General features: G+C 37.1%; 2 pseudogenes; both read left to right on the top strand.

The window, feature by feature from the left end:
• Window positions 1-15,824, top strand: part of LOC128520456 (Fc receptor-like protein 5) — a 74,417-nt pseudogene extending 58,593 nt beyond the window's left edge.
• Window positions 15,825-17,291: 1,467 nt separating this feature from the next.
• The window catches only part of LOC128520445 (uncharacterized), a 126,653-nt pseudogene continuing 125,367 nt past the window's right edge, over window positions 17,292-18,577 (top strand).

Here is an 18,577-nt window from a genome sequence, read left to right as displayed (position 1 = left end):
TCAGTTCAGCTATAACAGCTGATGTTAATTGATGTTAATATGGAGTCCAGGTAGTTATTGAAGACTCTAAACTCCCATATCTATCACACAGCAGATATTTTCTGACTCTCACCGTAATCACAGTGAAGCTTTATATTTAATATCCTTTTATTATTCTCATCACATCTAAATGTAAATTCTACAACAGTTTAAAGTCAGTCATGAGTTGTTTTGCATCATCACAGAAATAATATTACTGTTTTACTGTAGACGTTATTAGTGCACTAAAGACTACTTCACAATTTATAATTGTATTTCATTTCTAACAGAAAAACCTAAACTTCAGCTCACATCAAGTCTTGGAGACGTCCTGACAGGAAACTCAGTGACTCTGACCTGTACACTGACACCACAGTCTACTGGATGGAGGTTTTACTTGGAGAAAAGCAGCCAATATAAGACTGAGACTGATACACACACTTACACCTTCAGCCCAAGTAGTGTCTCTGATGGAGGTCAGTACAGGTGCTTTGCTGGAAGAGGAAAACCAGTCTACACCACACACTACAGTAATGAACTCCAGTTAGACGTTACTGGTGAGTAAGAGACTTTCTCTCATGTGATTCTGTACAACACTGAACATATAAACACCATGTGATCAGCATCACAATACAGTAACATTTACACAGTTAGACACAGAGAAGTGTTTCCTGTAGATGATTGTATTAAAGTTAAAGAGAGACAGTGTGAGCACGGCTGAGCAGGGCCGGTGTGAGCTGAGCTGGAGATCAAGTGGAACAACACTAGTTTAGATTTAGTGGAAAATGTCACAAAAACCTGTAAAACTCTTTTAATAAGCTGCTGAGAGGCTGTTTAATGGTCTTCATAAAGTTACTGCTTCAGAAACATCACCATGCTCGAGTGGAGAGTCTGAGTGTGAATGAGTGAAGAGGACCAGGGGCGAGATTTTATACTGAAACACTGAGTGTAAGAGACTCTAGAGATTAGAGAGGGAGTGTGTTTCAATAAAAGTTATGGAATAATAACAGGTGTGTGTGTGTGTGTGTGTGCGTGGAAGCATATGCATATAGACTTTCAGTGATCAGTATTAACCAGATTTAAATACCAGAATAATGAAAATGTTAAAAGTGGCCTGCTTGCATAATGTGTGTGTGTGTGTGTGTGTGTGTGTGTGTGTGTGTGTTGTGATTGGTGGAAAATGTTCCCCGTATAGTGAGCTGGCCAATCAGAGACCACATGCCGTGGCGAATGGTGGGCAGTTAGTAATGTTGTGTTTTCTGTCAGATTAAACATGATTACTGAAGTTATTTAATGAGAAATGAAGGTTTGTGGGACTGTACATGTTGTTTAGGACTTTAAAGGCAGATTGGAACTTTTTTTCTCAGTTAATTTCATGTAAATGGTCTCTATATATTTTAATTGTAATTGTCTAATTTTGCTTATTTGCTGAGATATAAAAGTAGACTCGGTCATGACACTATGTCTCTGTTAATCTTCTCTCTCCATGCTCTTATTGTTATCTCCATGCTACATGTCTGTTAACATGATGGACAAAGGAAAGTAAATCTCAACTTCTGATCTCAGTGAATTGATCGTGTGTCCAGCTAAAAGCTAAAACTGAAGAAGTGGTTTAGCGTCTCCGAGACAGTAAAAACATTTCATTCTGGAAGTCATTAGTTGGGTAAAGACAACCTGACATCTTCAACTGTGTTTCATTATTACAGAAAAAACTAAACGTGAACTCACGTCAGACCTTAAAGGAGCTGATTCAACTTTAATTAACATTAATTAAGTGTAATGTGTTACAGGTGCAGCTCTCCTTATTTCATGTCATATTTTGTTGCCATGGATTTTTTTTCACAGACAAATCAAAGTCAAAGTGGCTTTAATTGTCATTTCACCCACATACAGTAGGATACAGTACATAGTGCAAATAAACAAAGTTCCTCCAGGACCATGGTGCTCCATAAAACACAGAACTACACAAGACCTCACATATAAACATTATTCTAACAGAAGATTATACTGTAGTACACAGAGAACACGAGTGCTGCAGCCGTAACGCAGATCAATAAATTACTGTATGTTTAATCTTTTAATAACCAGATAAAGAATGTAAATAAAAAAATTACATGGAGACTAAAATAGAGTAGTATCCATTAAGGGGTGTGTGTGTGTGTACGTGTGTGTGTGTGTGTGTGTGTGTGTGTGTGTGTGTGTGTGTGTGTGCACGTCCCCCCATTTCCTGGGTGTTGAGAAGTCTGATGTTTTGTGGAAAGAAACTGATTCTGTGGTCCCGAGTGTTTGATCACCAATTTCCAGATGGCAGAATGATAAAGCGTGTGTGTAAACACACACACACACACCACAATGCTGGAGTGGCTTTGCCGATGCAGTGTGTGTTGTAAATATTTGTGATGGAGACACAGATGAGCCTAGCTGTCCTCACTGTCTGCTGCAGGGTCTGTGGTTTAAGACAGTGCAGTGATGTAAGGAAGGAGATGAGCTCTCAGCGGCTCAGTAAGTCGTGTCTCAGGTGCGTCTCAGACACTGTATTCTCTCTACAGTACATAGACAGTGACACTGCTGAGACACTCCTCACTGTCCTCACTGCAAAGTCTTTGTTTTGTGGTTAAGTTGTACTGAATAAATGATGCAAAAAACTTAGTTGCATTATTTAGATGACACTGCATTAGGGTGTCACGGTGGTGTAGTGTCTAGCACTATTGCCTTGGACCTCCAGGGTCCAGGTTCGGGTTCCCAGCCAGGCTCGATTCCCGTCTCCATGTGCATGGAGTGCATGATGTTCTCCCAGTGCTTGGTGGGTTTCCTCCGTGTACTCTGGTTTCCTCCCACAGTACAAAGATATGCATGTTAGGCTTATTGGGGATCCCAAATTGCCTGTAATGCTTGAATGAGTGTGTGTATGTGTGTGTATGTGTGTGTGCCCTGCGATGGATTGGCACCCTGTCCAGGGTGTACCCTGCCTCATGCCCTAACCCTCCTGTGATTGGCTTCAGGTCCCCGCGACCTTGAATACAGGATAAAGCGGTATAGACGATAAGAGAGTGAGTGTACCGTATTAATATACTGTGTAATTTACACAGTTAATTTACTGTTTTTAGTTTGTCAGTGATGTAATGCTAAGGCGTGTTATGTTTTTATTATTTTTTTTTTTAATTGCCATCGCCGTGTTCAATTTATTGAATTTTTAATTTTTTGGTCTTTAGATAGTGAACACCTGTCTATGTGTGTGCATATATAGGCAGTAAATATTTAATAATAAAACTGTAAAGTTGTTGTGTCTGTACATTTAAGATAAATAAAAAAATTGCACTTTCATTTTGTGCACTTCAGGGTATCTGTAAAGAAAATTAATAAATAAACCTCGGTTCTTCTTCTAAACTAATCAAATACTTTATTTATAAGCTATAGATGTATCAATAGTATATTTTTCATAATGGTATCAGTTTTTTGGTAGTGCGCAGAGGAAGTGATTTTCGGTAACACCTAAAAATTGTAGTTAATTGCTCATCACACTCATTGTTTAAAATGATAAAATGCACTCATGAGTGTACAATTGTGTTTTAAAGAGTTAAAGTCTGTGTCGATTTGCAATAACTATACAATTCCAAAATTCCACTGGAATGAAGTTTCAGGCACAGCTAGTAATATATAAATCCCTTATCAGGTGAGTGACTACACTGGGCTACACTGTCCTATGTCCTGTTCACACGGGACTAGTGTTACCCGGGGACCTCGTGTGATTGTATCCTTGTGATCTTGATCCTGTGCGAATCGGCCATGACTGTAATTTGTAAAGTAAAAAAATCCTCCACAAATTACACAGAGATACTGTGATAATATTAGTCCTGTGATAATATTAGTCCTGTGATAATATTAGTCCTGAGATAATATTAGTCCTGAGTGAATCAGCATGTCTGTGATTTGGCCAGGATTTGGCCGAGTTGTATATTAATTTTTTAAGGGTTTTGTTTCCTGCGCGCCTTTTTATCCATCGTCCGTGAGGAATAGAGACTGCGTTTGAGTGCTTTGAAAGTATTTGGGTGCTGGTCATATCACTGTACACCTTATAACAATCCAATGTGCAGAAGGAGAAAGCTGAAAACTGTAAACAGGACAAGATTTCACCTGTACACACTCTGCTGTTTATATCATACAGATAGACCCTCATCTTCTTTCTCCTCTCTCTCTGTCTCACTAACATCAGCCTGATTCTGTTCCTTTCTGTGTGACTTTAACATGTAACCTCTCTAATGACACTCGCTTTTGCCGACTTTTGAGGATTTCACAGAAATGTGATGTTGCATTGTCATTAAACAGACTCATCTCCAGCACTGCTACAGTCTTTTAACCTTTTCTTTACGAGGGCCGTTGTTGCAGCACAGTTACTAAAGACCGGAAAAAAATAAATAAAAGAAATGCTTTTACACGCACACACACATGGTCACAATGTTATATTAAATGGTACACGCGCACTGAGACCAAGCATGGGAGATGATTACCCACAATTCCACAGCGCGCGCGAGAGAGAAGAACCATTGAGTCAGTTGTGATCACAAGACGCTCGACAGACACAGTGTATACACACTGCTCGTATTGCAATACGTCGCTCGTTTATCATGTTAATATTTATTTTCAAATTTTGCTTGTCTTGCAAAACACTTGCAGACCAAGTTACTCTCAATCCTATTAAAAAAGCAATAAAATAAATCTTTGTTTTTTTAAGATTTCTGTATTATTATTGTTAATCTTTTATCTTTAGTTCCTATCCTGACTCTTAATGTTTCTAAATATATGAAAAGTCAGGACAACAGGACAGCAAACACACTCTAACTCAGACACGAGCCAATAGTGACAAAGATCTAGAAATTTCAGAATAGTAACTCGATTAATTCTGGCACTGAGTCAGTTTTCCACATCGTACTTCATTAGTAGTGATTGTTGAAATGACTCAGTCCACCTCTGACACGTGAGCAGATACTGTTTTACATTTTAATGTCTTACTACATCTTTAAATAATGGTTTTTAGAATGAGTTTATACATATGTCTTTGTTTTTGTAACAGAATCAGGAGTCACTGGCTCTCAGACTGTACCAGGTGAGTGACAGTTTATTACTTTAGTTTTTATAATATATAAAGTATTGCACCAACTTCAGCTTTCAGATTTGTTCATTTGTTTATTAAAGAGCTACACTCTCACTGTGTCTCATTATAGACACTTTATAGTTCGTTTCTGTTTCATTTTAATTCTCACTTTTTTTTATCTTAAAGACTCTGATTCCCCTAATTTCTGATTTGTGACGTGACATTACCCAGTTACATTAATATTAAGGCGAAACAATTATTATTATTATTATTATTATTATTATTATTTTTTTTTTTTTTTTTTTTAAAGATCATTTTAAAAGTTTACAAATATGTTTTAAATAAAGATGATGTGTGTAGTTTGGCATTTTCTGTTCCACAAACTGTTATACACTCATTAATATAAATTGATCTAGAGAGAGTGTGTGTGTGTGTGTGTATATATATATATATATATATATATATATATATATATATATATATATATAAACAGTGCATTACAAAAAAGTAAATAAAATTTGTGTAAAAAAGTCTTATAATGAATCGTCAGTTAAAGAATTGTTTTTTATTTGGTATTTGGGATTGAAATCAACCATAATCAACAACCGCACAAAAATCTTAAAAGGCTCATTTAGCAGAGAATGACTGATTTAAACTGTTTTTTTTTTTTTTTTTTGTAAATTACAACGGTGTTAAACGGTAGTTGTTTATATTTTTACTGTATTATTTACAGAATTATTCTCTTAATCACATCTACAAGGTTTTTATTCCCTGTAAATCCCACAGGATTGTATTTACTTATTTCATCACAGGTCATGATAACTAACACACTGTAATTCAGGCATGGACAGTGTTTATGTGTGAGGTTTTATAATATGATCTAAACATTCTCATTCCCTCTCTGAGCATTAAACACCCCTCATTGTGCTTCCTGACTCCTTATGTAGTAACACTTCCTACAGCTCGTATCCAGATGTTTATACATCAAACAGCTGGTGACTGCTGGAAGCTTTTTGTATAAAACGTAACAATTGAGACTCTCTTTCTCTTAAACCTGACGAGATGTGAATTGTCAGTACAGTGAGATGATTATTTAGTGTTGAGTCTGTATTTAAAATTGTGATCTACATTTACTTCATCAGTAGTGATTGTAGTGTGACAGAGTTTAATCATTTACATGTGAACAGATTTACTGTATCTACACTCTGAATGGAAACATGAATTCTCTGTTAAATGTTAATGCATTTGAATGTTTTAAAAATTCATCCTAAAAATAAAAATAAAATAATTTCCTCATAGTTTTGGAAATTAATTTCTAAATATAAACAGTAGTGTGTGTGTTTCCTTACAGAGATTAAACCTGTGGTGATTATAAATCCTGATACACAGGTGTACAGAGGAGAGAGAGTGACTTTCAGGTGTAACATACAGACAGGAGGAGACACTAAGTGGACATACAGCTGGTATAAGAATGATAACACACAGACCCCACACAGCACAACACAGGAGTTTACAGTGGATATTACAGGACAGTACTGGAGTCATTATGGGGGTAAATACACCTGCAGAGGGACGAGAAGAAGTGACTCTCAGATCTCAAAAACCAGTGATCCTGTTACACTCTCTGTATCAGGTGAGTGTGTGTGTGTGTGTGTGTGTGTGTGTGTGTTGTTATAATGTGGGTGCTGGTACACATGACCTTGTAGGTGGAGGTAATGACCTTGTGGGACTCATTTGAAAGTGAATTTGCTGTTTCAGATCAGTAAATCAGTTCGACTTTTACAGGTTGCATTTAAGAATAATTTTTTCACCACGTTAGAATGAATTTAGATGATGGTTGTTTTTTTGTTTTTTTGCTGATCTAGAGTGTGGATTTTTAATTTATTTATTTATTTTAGTTAGTTTGTTAATTAATCAGCGTTAGACTTATTAAGTTATAGGTTTTTGAAACTTCTGTACTGTTTTTCTCTTTTCCTATTTTCCCTGCCATTTGTGAATGTTCCACAAGACAAGCAAAGATTTTTTTAAAAATAAATTTTCACTTGAAAAACGAGTAAGTCTTGATTTACAAGTACCAAGTATCATAGAGTGTCATGTAGCACACGTGTACTGTTTACTATAACACTGTGACCAAATTGCTTAAAATGTACAGAAGTCAAGTGTCAAGCACAATACGGTGGTGAGACTCATAGCCATTAGCGTCATTTTTTCTGAGTGAGTGGATTTTCAGCTTCCTTCTGTCTGTTTACATTTAAAGGCCACAAGTTACACTCCTTTTTAACTGAGTCTGCATGACTTATAAATCTCCCTGTGTGTGTGTTAACTTTCAAGCCCAGATCCTGCATTCTGACAAATTTGATTTTCTTTCAGTTTTTTCTCTCTGTCTTAAGAGCTAGAGAAGGCTATGTTAGATATTAGCAGTTAGCCGTTAGCCTAGCTTTAACATTTACCCTCTTAAAAAGTGCCCAGAGAACTGAAGATCCTTTTTTAAGGCCTTTCATTTCTTTAATTAATGTTAAAGACAGGAAGCATCACACCTTTCTGATACCAGTCTGACTGCTGGAGCATCATTTTCTTTTTGATTTTGTTTTAAATTGTTAGAAAATGATTAAAATATCTGTGAAATATGGGCATGGAAGCTGACGCCACTGTCATGATTCTGCATGTTTGAGAAAATGGTTTTAAGGTTTTACCGCTGTGGCTTCACAGTAAAGATCTGTAAGTTTAGTTGAATGAAGATGATTTTTAAATACACACTGTGAGCAGTGTGTGTCAACCCAAACTGCCAAACAGAAAACAGTGTTGGGGGCCTTACTTTTTAAAGTAACTAATTACATTACAAAATTACTGTGTTTAAAAAGTAATCAGTTACATTACAGTATTACTTTCTGATAAAAGGTTATCGGGGGCGTGGGTTGTAGGATGACTTTCACACACACACTAAGAGATTGGGAATGACTGCTGTCTGGCTCACGGATTACATAAATTGTCTAAATAACGGATTACATTCTTAAAAATATAATTAAATAACTGAGTACTTAAATGACGGACCTAACGCGTTAGATTACAAGTTACATCAAAAAAGTAATCCAAGTACTCTAACGTGTTACTTTGTATCGCATTACACCCAACACTGACAGAAAAGCACACTCTATTTATTATTTAACATACACACACAACTTCTACGTTTCTACTTAGTTTACTGTGTTCATATAACTCATATAAATAATGTACATTTATTCATTTGTTTACTTGTTGTGATGTGGTAACAAAACCCACTTTAATTGATATTTAAGCAAAACACAGTGATAAAAAATAAGATAAATTCTCAAACTTCCTAATATGTCTCCCAAGACCAACCTGCTCTGTATCATAAACTGTGTATTTCATTTCCCGCAGAAAAACCTAAACCTGAACTCACATCAGACCTTAAAGGAGCTGCACTGACGGGAAACTCAGTGACTCTGACCTGTAGACTGAAGCTGCGGTCTGCTGGATGGAGGTTTTACTGGATCACACCCACACAGAGCACTGAGACTGAGACTGGAACATTTCACTACTTTATCAGATCAGTTAGTGTCTCTGATGGAGGTCAGTACAGGTGCAGAGCTGGAAGAGGAAACCCAGTCTACTACACAAACAGCAGTGATGCACTCTGGGTAAATGTTACTGGTGAGTAAGAGATGCTCAGTAGAGCTTCTTTTTAAATCATCACACCAGATATTTACACACTTGCATTAAAGAAAAAGTATAATTTCTAAGCATTGGTGTGTTAAGTAATGACCAGCGTGAGGGTGAATGAATTCAGATAATCATCAACATCAAAGAAAAGTCGAATGACTGGTAATGATGGTGCCGAGTCTGAAAGCCTAAGAAGATTAGAGAGTGCTGCATGATCTGAAAACAGTATAATCAGAACAAAGTCTTCCCAATGGGGGCCTCATCCACACCAACACACACTCTTAACTCTAATAACAACATGGTCAGTTTCAGCTAGGCCACCTTGCCAACAAGTCTTGTAGTGACACACTTTTCCACGAGCGTTGCTGAATGAGAATGAATCACTGTGTCTGGAATCATTTCAGCATGAATATACACATGGCTGCGGTCTAATCAGGAATATGAATCCGTATGAAAAGTCCAAACATTTCAATCTTAGGATACAACAGGGAGTTTAAGAATGGATAGTTATTAGATTGATTTTACTTTCTGCATGTAGTGAGGGCCAGATGAAGCTTCATTTAGGTGTCGAGGCTTCTCCCAGCCAATAGTTGCACCAAAAGATTCATTTCATGAAGCTTCATTCAAGAGCTCATTGTACTAATATCTAGTGGACAAATCTTGTGTAGCAACTAGATCGTAACATCACAAGCAGCACAAGTAATATGTAGATGTAGTTGCACTGTTCAAGGAAATGTTTATGCACATAATCAACATCTCTGAATACTTGAAAATTAACTGGAGTGCATGAGCTTTTACTTAAGCGCTAAACGAGTTGGTCACGTGATTCTGGGAAACACAAGACTTCGTTTGTCATTGGTCACATGACTCTTGGGTAACTCACACACACCTCGAATCGAGGCTTTATTTGGACACGCCCCTTTCTGCCCGATACAAGCTTTGGAGCTTCTGTGTCATAGTAACATCACTATTTGCATGTTTTCACATCCTCTACAGACATACAGCATGCTCGCTGTAGTGGTTATGTTCCTGGCAGCTCCGTACTACACAAGTGTGTATGAAACGTTAGTGTACATCACAACCAGAGGATGTAACATACAAAGAAAAAGTCAGTCTCTCTGACTAGCGACCACACCTTTTTGTGTCAAGGTTTAGACAGCTGATTGACGTCAGAATGTGCCATTTTTCAGACTAGACTGTGTGTTTTGACTGTCTTAGGGTCTGTTCATGTATCACATGTTTTGTGTGCTCAGTTGTGTTATTACCCAAATGAAAATTGACCCAAGTTAGAGTTGCTTTGGTTTAAGTATCTGATTGCAGACAAACAGTGGCATTTTTTTCCCACTAGGCCCGAATGTATTCTTTCTCAGACTGCCTTAAACACAGATGTATGTTGCTTGTAAGTTATAAATAAGTTTAATAAAAGCAATTTGGTCTATCTGATCTGTTATCACCCAAATAAGGACGTGTTACCTGTTGAGTCTGGTTCCTCTGAAGGTTTCTTCTTATTGCCTCCTCAGATAGATTTTCCTTGCCATCACCACCCTCTGCTTGATCACTTGGGGACAATCTGATAATTATAATTTATACTTTATATGATTTATATTTAGTTACACTACACTTTTCTTTCTTTGTTTTACTTTTGGTTCCTGAGACACTGTGGACCGGAGATAAGTTTCATTTGCCTTAAAGTGGAAAAGCTTCTCTCTCCTGAGGCAAGATAGACAATGTTAACAGTTAATGCAAGGCAATGCTTAAATTGTCATAAAGCTCCAAGAGATTCTCCTTGTAGATGTAATGTAACATCTCTGCAGGTGTACTGTATATACTGTATGTGATGTAGAAAAACATAAACAGCTGCTCTCACTCCAAGAATCCTGTCCTGACTGTCAGTGTCTCCCAGTGTCTGCTCCAGATTCCTACATCATGAGCTAAATCCATTACTGCAAAGTGAGGAGTTGCTTCCCCTTTCAAAGAGCTTACAACAAAAACAAAACATCACTACTGACTGAATAAACTAAACGATTTCTCTTAATTCTTTAGAGAAAATTTTGTCGAGGAATTTTGTCACTGTTTTGAGGAAAATTAGAATCCTTTATTTGAACTGGTGCCCTTTTGACAATACTTCATCTTTGTTGGTCAGTTATTTTCTCAGTCCAAACCGCTGAGTCATTAGAAAGCACGATTTTGCTTACCAGTAGATTATGGTGCTGGGTATCAGGTACTGGGCACGCATCTGAGCTGCCGGCAAAAGTAGTGACAGGTGCCGCTGCAGCTTGTTCAGGGGGTGGTATATCTGGGTCTTCCTCCTCTTCAGATAATTTATTTTGATTTTTAGGTGAAATAAATGTTATAAGCTTTGGCAAGCTTTCAGTATTTGATTTCTTTAGTTTTCTATCGTTTTTGAGCACTGCTTGGATAAGCACGCTTCATGGTTTATTCTTTCCATACAGTATGCAATGAGGCTCATACACTTTTAGTCCGTTCTACTCTGAATCACACAGGAGTTTATATGTGCAAAGCAGAGTGTCTTTCACACATACTACAGCAAACCACAGCCTCTGTGTGTCACTGGTGAGGAAATACGTTAACATCTATTGTGTGTGATTTTATTATTATTATTAGGATTTAAAGGAATAAAATTACTGATATCCATCAATATCCATCTATCTGTCTGTTTGTCTGTCTATTGTTAATTGATTACATCATGCATGTTTAATATGTTCTGTTCACAATCATTTGTGTTTCAGATGAATCTCCTCCAGTGTCTCTGATCATCAGTCCCAGCAGAACTCAACACTTTACTAATGACTCTCTCTCACTGAGCTGTAAGGACCAGAGAGACTCTACTGGATGGACAGTGAGAGGATACACAAATGAGACACTGTTTAATTGTTCATTAGTTTCAGGATCTACATGTAACATCAGCTCCCTCTCTACATCACACACTGGAGTTTACTGGTGTCAGTCTGAATCTGGAGGACGCAGTAATTCTCTCAACATCACAGTGCACAGTGAGTCTTTAATTGTCTTATCAGTAATATACTCATTTACATACCTTGACAACATTAAAAAATAGAGTACAGTTAAACCTTGGATTGTGAGCATACAGTAATTTGTTCCGGAAGTGTGTTTGTGTATCAAAACATTCGTATATCAAAGTTAATTTCCTCATAAGAAATAATAGAAACTCAGATAATTTGTTCTACAACCCCAAAAACATTTATCTAAAAATAATTAATACAAAATATAAAGTAAAAATAAAACAAATTAACCTGCACTTTACCTTTATAAAGAATCGGGCTGGTGTGAGTGAGGTGAGAGGAGGAGGGGCAGGGGGGTTATTGTGTGGGACGACTTTCTCACACACACACACACACACACACTAACGAAACTGCTGTTGTCTAAACTGTGACATTGCATTGTTGTTTAACAGAATCACCTCCGTAGGACACTGCTACAGCCTATTAAACATTTTTCTTTACAGAGGTCTTTATTGCCGTACAGTGACTAACGTACAGTTACTACACTTGGACACAAAATAATGCTTTACGCACATACATGCGCGCACACACACACACACACACACACACAGACAGACACATGGTCACAATGCTATAGTACCAGTAGACGTACACAGATGTTGACTATACAAGTGATGCACGCACACTGAGCCTGATCATGAGAGACGATAACCCACAATCCCACACTGCATGAGTGAGAAGAATCACTGGCTCAGTTGTGATCATTTGATGCTTGACAGACAAAGCACACGCGTACTACTTGTAAAACTAAGTTTAAAACTATTAAGTCGAAATGTATTTAAACATTTTGGCTCATCTTGCAAAACACTCGTAAACTAAGTTACTCAGCATTCCAAGGTTTTACTGTATTGTAAAGAAACAAACTGATACATCTCTCTGCATCACTGCCTTGTTTAACAAAACAGATGTTAGTTCTTGATCAAAGCTTTAATTTATATACTACATTTAAAAAATAAATTGTTCTTAATTTGTTCCATGTTCAAATGTACAATGTTATTTGGGTCTCAGGGAGGGCAGCACTATTAGGTACAAAATGTAAATATGTTCTACAACTGACATTATTATAAATTTTAATATTCATTATACTGTGTAAACAAATAGAAGTCAAACATAAATCCTCAAGGGAAAAAAAAGCTATAAAATCTACGTAGGGTTGATTCCCTACAGTGCAACATGGCGACTGGTTTCAGACCTATTGTTCTGTATAAGTCACATAATTTCTTTCTTGTAGCTGTCATAATTATTTCCATAACTTTTTATTACATTTAGGCATGTGACAGATGCTTTTTTCCAGTGCGATTTAAAAAGTTTATAAGTTTACGTCATCCATATCATCCAGTCTGCATAGACATGGCAAAATAAACTAATCACAGACAGATGTATTCAATCCACGACATAACTTTCACTTGGGCAAAATCTAATATACAGTTAATCTAATATGCCTTTAATATACAGAAACCCAAACTTACACTGCTATTTCTCAACACATGGACATGATGAATAAGTAAATAAATATATGAAAAAATAAATAAATCAATTTGGTATTAAAATGGAGCTTTTTTTGCCTACAAAAATACAAACAAAAATATATTCATAACAAAAATCACCCAAAATGTGAATCAATAACACATTTGATGTGACGGGTCAAATTTTTACTGCTCATCTGTCTATACTTCCAAAAACTTCTTTTGGTCATAAATATGGCAGTGTGGTCGAACTGTAACGTTTACATGCTACAGATCAGTCGAGGTCTTTATGCTACAATTATATTTGTATTTAAGCCACTCTATGCTTTTAATGTTCTCTTTCCTACAGATGGTGATGTGATCCTGGAGAGTCCTGTCCATCCTGTAACTGAGGGAAATCCTCTGACTCTTCGCTGTTTATATCGCAACACAAACATCTCAGAGTCTGGTGCTGTTTTCTATAAAGATGGATCAGTTCTCCAGAATCAGACTACGGGAGAGATGACCATCAGTAGTGTCTCAAAGTCAGATGAAGGTTTCTACCACTGTACACACCCAGAGAGAGGAGAGTCACCGAAAAGCTGGGTTTCAGTCAGAGGTGAGGAAACCACGTCACCTTATTTTTATTAATACAGATTGTCCTAGTCCATGTTTACCTGTGTTTTATTTTTAGTATGTTTAATAAAGTTAAAGTCTGTGCTTATGTCCTGTGTCAGTCTTCATCATTAGCATGTAATTTCTATTTTAAGTCTATTTTGGGTTACATGATTTAGTAAGATTCTTAAAAGACAGTAATATGTACAGTCTGGTTAAGAATTTGAGACACAATTTATAAAATATTGTGTAAAAATAACAAATACACGGGGGTGATATTTAAACTTCTTTAAATATTTACTGCACATATCAGTGGCGGCTGCTAGCTTTTGAAACAGGGGAGGCTCATATTAGGCCTTCATCATAAAATTCATTATGTTCTTATCACTTTTTATGCCTTTTGTATGCCCTGTCAAAGTAACCCAGATCCCCAAAACCAACGATTGACCAAACTGTATTCTCATTCTCTGAGAAGGTTTCGTCAGGAGGCATGGCCAATAGTACATTTTCTGTCACAGCACTTCCAGTCAGTCAGTTCACCTTGTCATACCAGGAGAGCTGAAAAGACCTGTTATTTTTTCCTGATTTTTGCACCAGATCAATGTTGGGCATTGGTCTGCCCTGCCGTTTAATTCTGAGTCTGTCCTCGTAAGGAAGACTAGGCCAGGGGTAGTTCAGTGGTTAAGGTATTGGACTACGGTTCAAAAGATCCCAGGTTCAAACCCCACAACCACCAAGTTGCCACTGTTGGGCCCTTGAGCAAGGCCCTTAACCCTCAACTGCTCAGATGTGTAATGAGATAAAAAAAAAAAAATGTAAGTCGCTCTGGATAAGAGCGTCTGCCAAATGCCTAAATGTAAATGTAAGACTACTAAATGGTTTTGCCAAAAGCAGGTCAACAATATTAGCACCGTCTGCCATTATGCACAGCTTGCTAGCTGGCTAGTTTCCCCTTCCACGAGCTACTTTAATTATATGAACGAACTAACTTTACAATGCTGAAACAAGGAGCAAAGTCAAGAACGCTATAATAAGTTTTTTTTATTATTTAAAGAATGAATTGTACAAACAAAAATGGTTTATATCACCAGCAAACAATACAGAGTGCAGCAGTTCTTCATACCACTTCACCTGCAGATCCGCATGAAACTACTCAAATGTCAGTAACACTGATGTATACTTAAGACATGCTGCTCAAAAAAGAGGTTCTGCCCTTTAAACAGCTCCTCCAATCATCATGCAGCAGCCCAGCGTCCAGGCCCGCCCACTCCTCATTTGCTCCTCATTCACCCCCAGAGACGCTGAGCGTCCGTGGGCGGGACATAATCGCAGCATTTATCCAATGACCAATGACAAATCTAGTTTCCAATATCCAATGACAAATCTAGTTTCAAAGCACTGAAAAAAAAAAGGTTCAAAGCAGCTGCACTGAGCTGGGCTTCATCTGGGAAATGCACTGTGACGCTACGGAATGTAAGAAGAAAATCAAGTCAGCCAACCTGCTATATCTAACTGATTCTGAACGAACTCGTCTTTGAGATGAACGTTTTCTAACGCATTTTTTGTCAATAAAATGTTAATACAATAGTACATATACACTGTATATGTGTGTGTGTGTGTGTGTGTGTGTGTGTATGTTTATAATAGATATCCCCCCCCCCCTCCAGTTCTCTCACATGAAAAAGCTCCACTGTCAGTACTGAAGCTCCTCAGCAGTGCGGTAGCGGCCTCTCCGTATGTGCTGGTGACCATCATTCTGGCAGTAAAATGTTACAGAGCTCGAAGTAAGAACTCGCAGTGTTCTTAATTAACCATAAAATTAAACCTTAACGTTTAATAAGAGGTTGATCTAAAGTGTATTATTTCACAGCTGAACCTACTGAGAACAAAAGACCAGAATCAGTGATAGAGGCCGAAGCATCTTCCTGAGTCTTTCAGAGTCTTTTTTTTTCTTTTTTTTTAATAAACTAGCTTTCAAAAAACAACAGTCCCAAGTATATTTGTATTGTATTACTTGTATACATTTATTCTGTTAGATTTACTTTGTGTCATATCTTTAGCTAGTGTTTTGGTTGACATTTACTTTGTTTGATTAATATATTTTTTTACTATAGTCAGTATTTATTTAATCATATAATTTGCTCAGGGATACATATAAAGGATGGTTTGATGCAGAGTTATATCTTTGATAGAGTAAGGCTTATTTTGTAATGTTTCATAAAAGTAAATATCTAGGTAGATGCATTTTGTTGTTTAATAAATTTAATAAGCCTGAAGTTACTTTGGCTGTACTACACTTTAATTAATAAAATATAAAAAAGTCTCAAAAAAGTTTCGTTTTTTTTTTCCTAAATAACCCATGTTTTCATGAAGACAAAAAGCCATCTTTTCTTTTGTTAAGGTTTTACCCTTGTGACAGCAGCTCAAGGCTCACATTAACTAAACATCTCAGAGTAGGAAATTTCCTGTGAAAGTGGCCAGTGATGCAATTTTAGTTCTACTTTTAGGAGTAGGACTAAGGGAAATGGCATTCAAATCAATGAAAAACTGCTTTGTGGGCATCATCTATTACAGACATTCAAATTATTGCATTTATGTATAAACTTATATATAAATGCAATACTATAACTACCTTATAGGTCAAGAGAGCAATGTATAGTGAAATGGATATTTACAATGGTGAGTATAGAGATATACAAATATGATGACACAACTGAACATAGTCAATATAACAAACAGATTCACTTACAGGCAATGTCTTCTCAAGTGATAACATTGAGTATGGCAAAGAATTTTCCTAAGTTACAACATGCTCTACCCATTGCTTTCTCTACATTACTTCCTGAAACACACACTCACTTCCTGTCACATGTCACTTAAAAAAATAACCAGCATGGGTCAATAAACAACTTTAACTACAATTGGCAGGGCCAGAACACTTTCGCATCTGGACATTGGGAAAGGGAATTATGCAAAGATTCTTTTTATCGACTACAGCTAAGCTTTTAACACTGTAGTCTTTTCCCAAATCATCATGAAGTTCAGTGAACTGAGGCTTGGTCACTCATTATGCTCCTGGATTAAGCATTACATTAAACATCGGATCACCTCAAGGTTGTGTTCTGAGTCCCCTGCTCTTCTCTCTCTACACCCATGACTGCTATGCTCGACACAGCTCCAACTCAATTGTGAAATTCTAGAATTATACAGTGGCGGTTGGTCTGATCCAGAACAACGTGGAGACAGCTTATCTGGAGGAGACAGTAGCACGATCCTATTGGTGTAAGATCAATAACTTAGACTGAAATGTATCAAAGAGCAGGGAGATGGTGGTGGGCTTCAGGAAAGGAAAGCAGGTCTCCTAGTATACGCTGCTCAAGGACTTTAGTGGAGAGGATGACCAGCTACAAGTATCTGGGAGTCCATATCTCTGAGGACTTATCCTGGACACTCTTCACTGGTGAAGAAGTCTAGGCAGCGCTTGTACTTCAGACAGCTGAGGAAGTTCAGGATCTCCTGAGGTCTGCGTAAAAACTTCTACACCTAGTCTGTTGTCTTTGGGAATATTACCGTCTTTTATGGGACTGCTGTATGGGAACAGCAGCTCCCAGGACAAAAATGATTTAATGAGAGTGATCAGGTGTGCCGAGCGCATCACTAGGACTAAACACATCTACAGGACATTTACATCAGGCGGTGCAGGTCCAGAATGGCTGCCATCTGATAAGAGACTCCGATCACTCAGGTCACGTACTGAAAGACAGAACAGCAGCTTTTTCCATCAGGCTATAAGGACATTAAACACATAACCTTACCAATGACTGACAAATTCAGCACAGTCACTTTAACACATTTTATCACATATCATTGCACCGGTATCACATTTTACATCATAGTTCTGTGTAATTTATATTTATATTATATACAATTTATTTCATAGTCTTCTTAGTCTTATTTTTATTTTGTACTTACTTATTCTTTTTTTTTTCTTCTTAAAAATCTGCACAGTCTGAAGTTTATTGCAATTGCATTTTACTACTGTTGTACTTGTACAACCATATATGTGACAAATAAAATTCTTGAATCTTGAATGTGTAGGCTGCTTTGCGTCTCTCAGTGTCGTGAACAGTGACATCACACTTGCTCAAGGGCCCAACAATGTAAACCTGGTGGAGCTGAGACTTAAACTGCAAAAAAAAAAAAAAAACAGTTTTTACTTTGTCGTTGTGGAATATTATGAGCAGAATGATGAGGGGGAAAAAAAGATTTTAATACATTTTATGATGAGTTTAAAATATAATAAAATTGTGGACAATCCAAAAGGGTCTGAAACTTTGCTTTGGCACTGAATATACTACAGTTACAATATTTTACTTCAATGGTGTAACGGTTAACCCCTAGAGGGCGCCAAAGCGCCTGGGTTTGTTTGTTTTTTGTTATAGTTTGTGTTTAAGTTGGACTGCGTGTCCCAGACTGCACCTCGGTCAGGTGACATGGGAATTCACCTGAACCGAGGTAAGATAATTAAGTTGATTCTAAAGATCCTGACCGGAGCACAGTCAGGTGTCTAGCTTTTGTTGTCCTTATGGTAGTTGTTATTTAGTTGATTTATGTTGGTGTTTATTTTATGTGCCTTAATAATAAAAGCCGAATACTAAACCGCCAGCTCGCCTCCTGCACAT

Source organism: Clarias gariepinus, chromosome 1 (genome assembly GCF_024256425.1).
Source record: "Clarias gariepinus isolate MV-2021 ecotype Netherlands chromosome 1, CGAR_prim_01v2, whole genome shotgun sequence".
NCBI classification, from domain to species: Eukaryota; Metazoa; Chordata; class Actinopteri; order Siluriformes; family Clariidae; genus Clarias; species Clarias gariepinus.
Note: the sequence above shows the minus strand (reverse complement) of the source record. Positions and strands in the feature narration are given on the sequence as shown.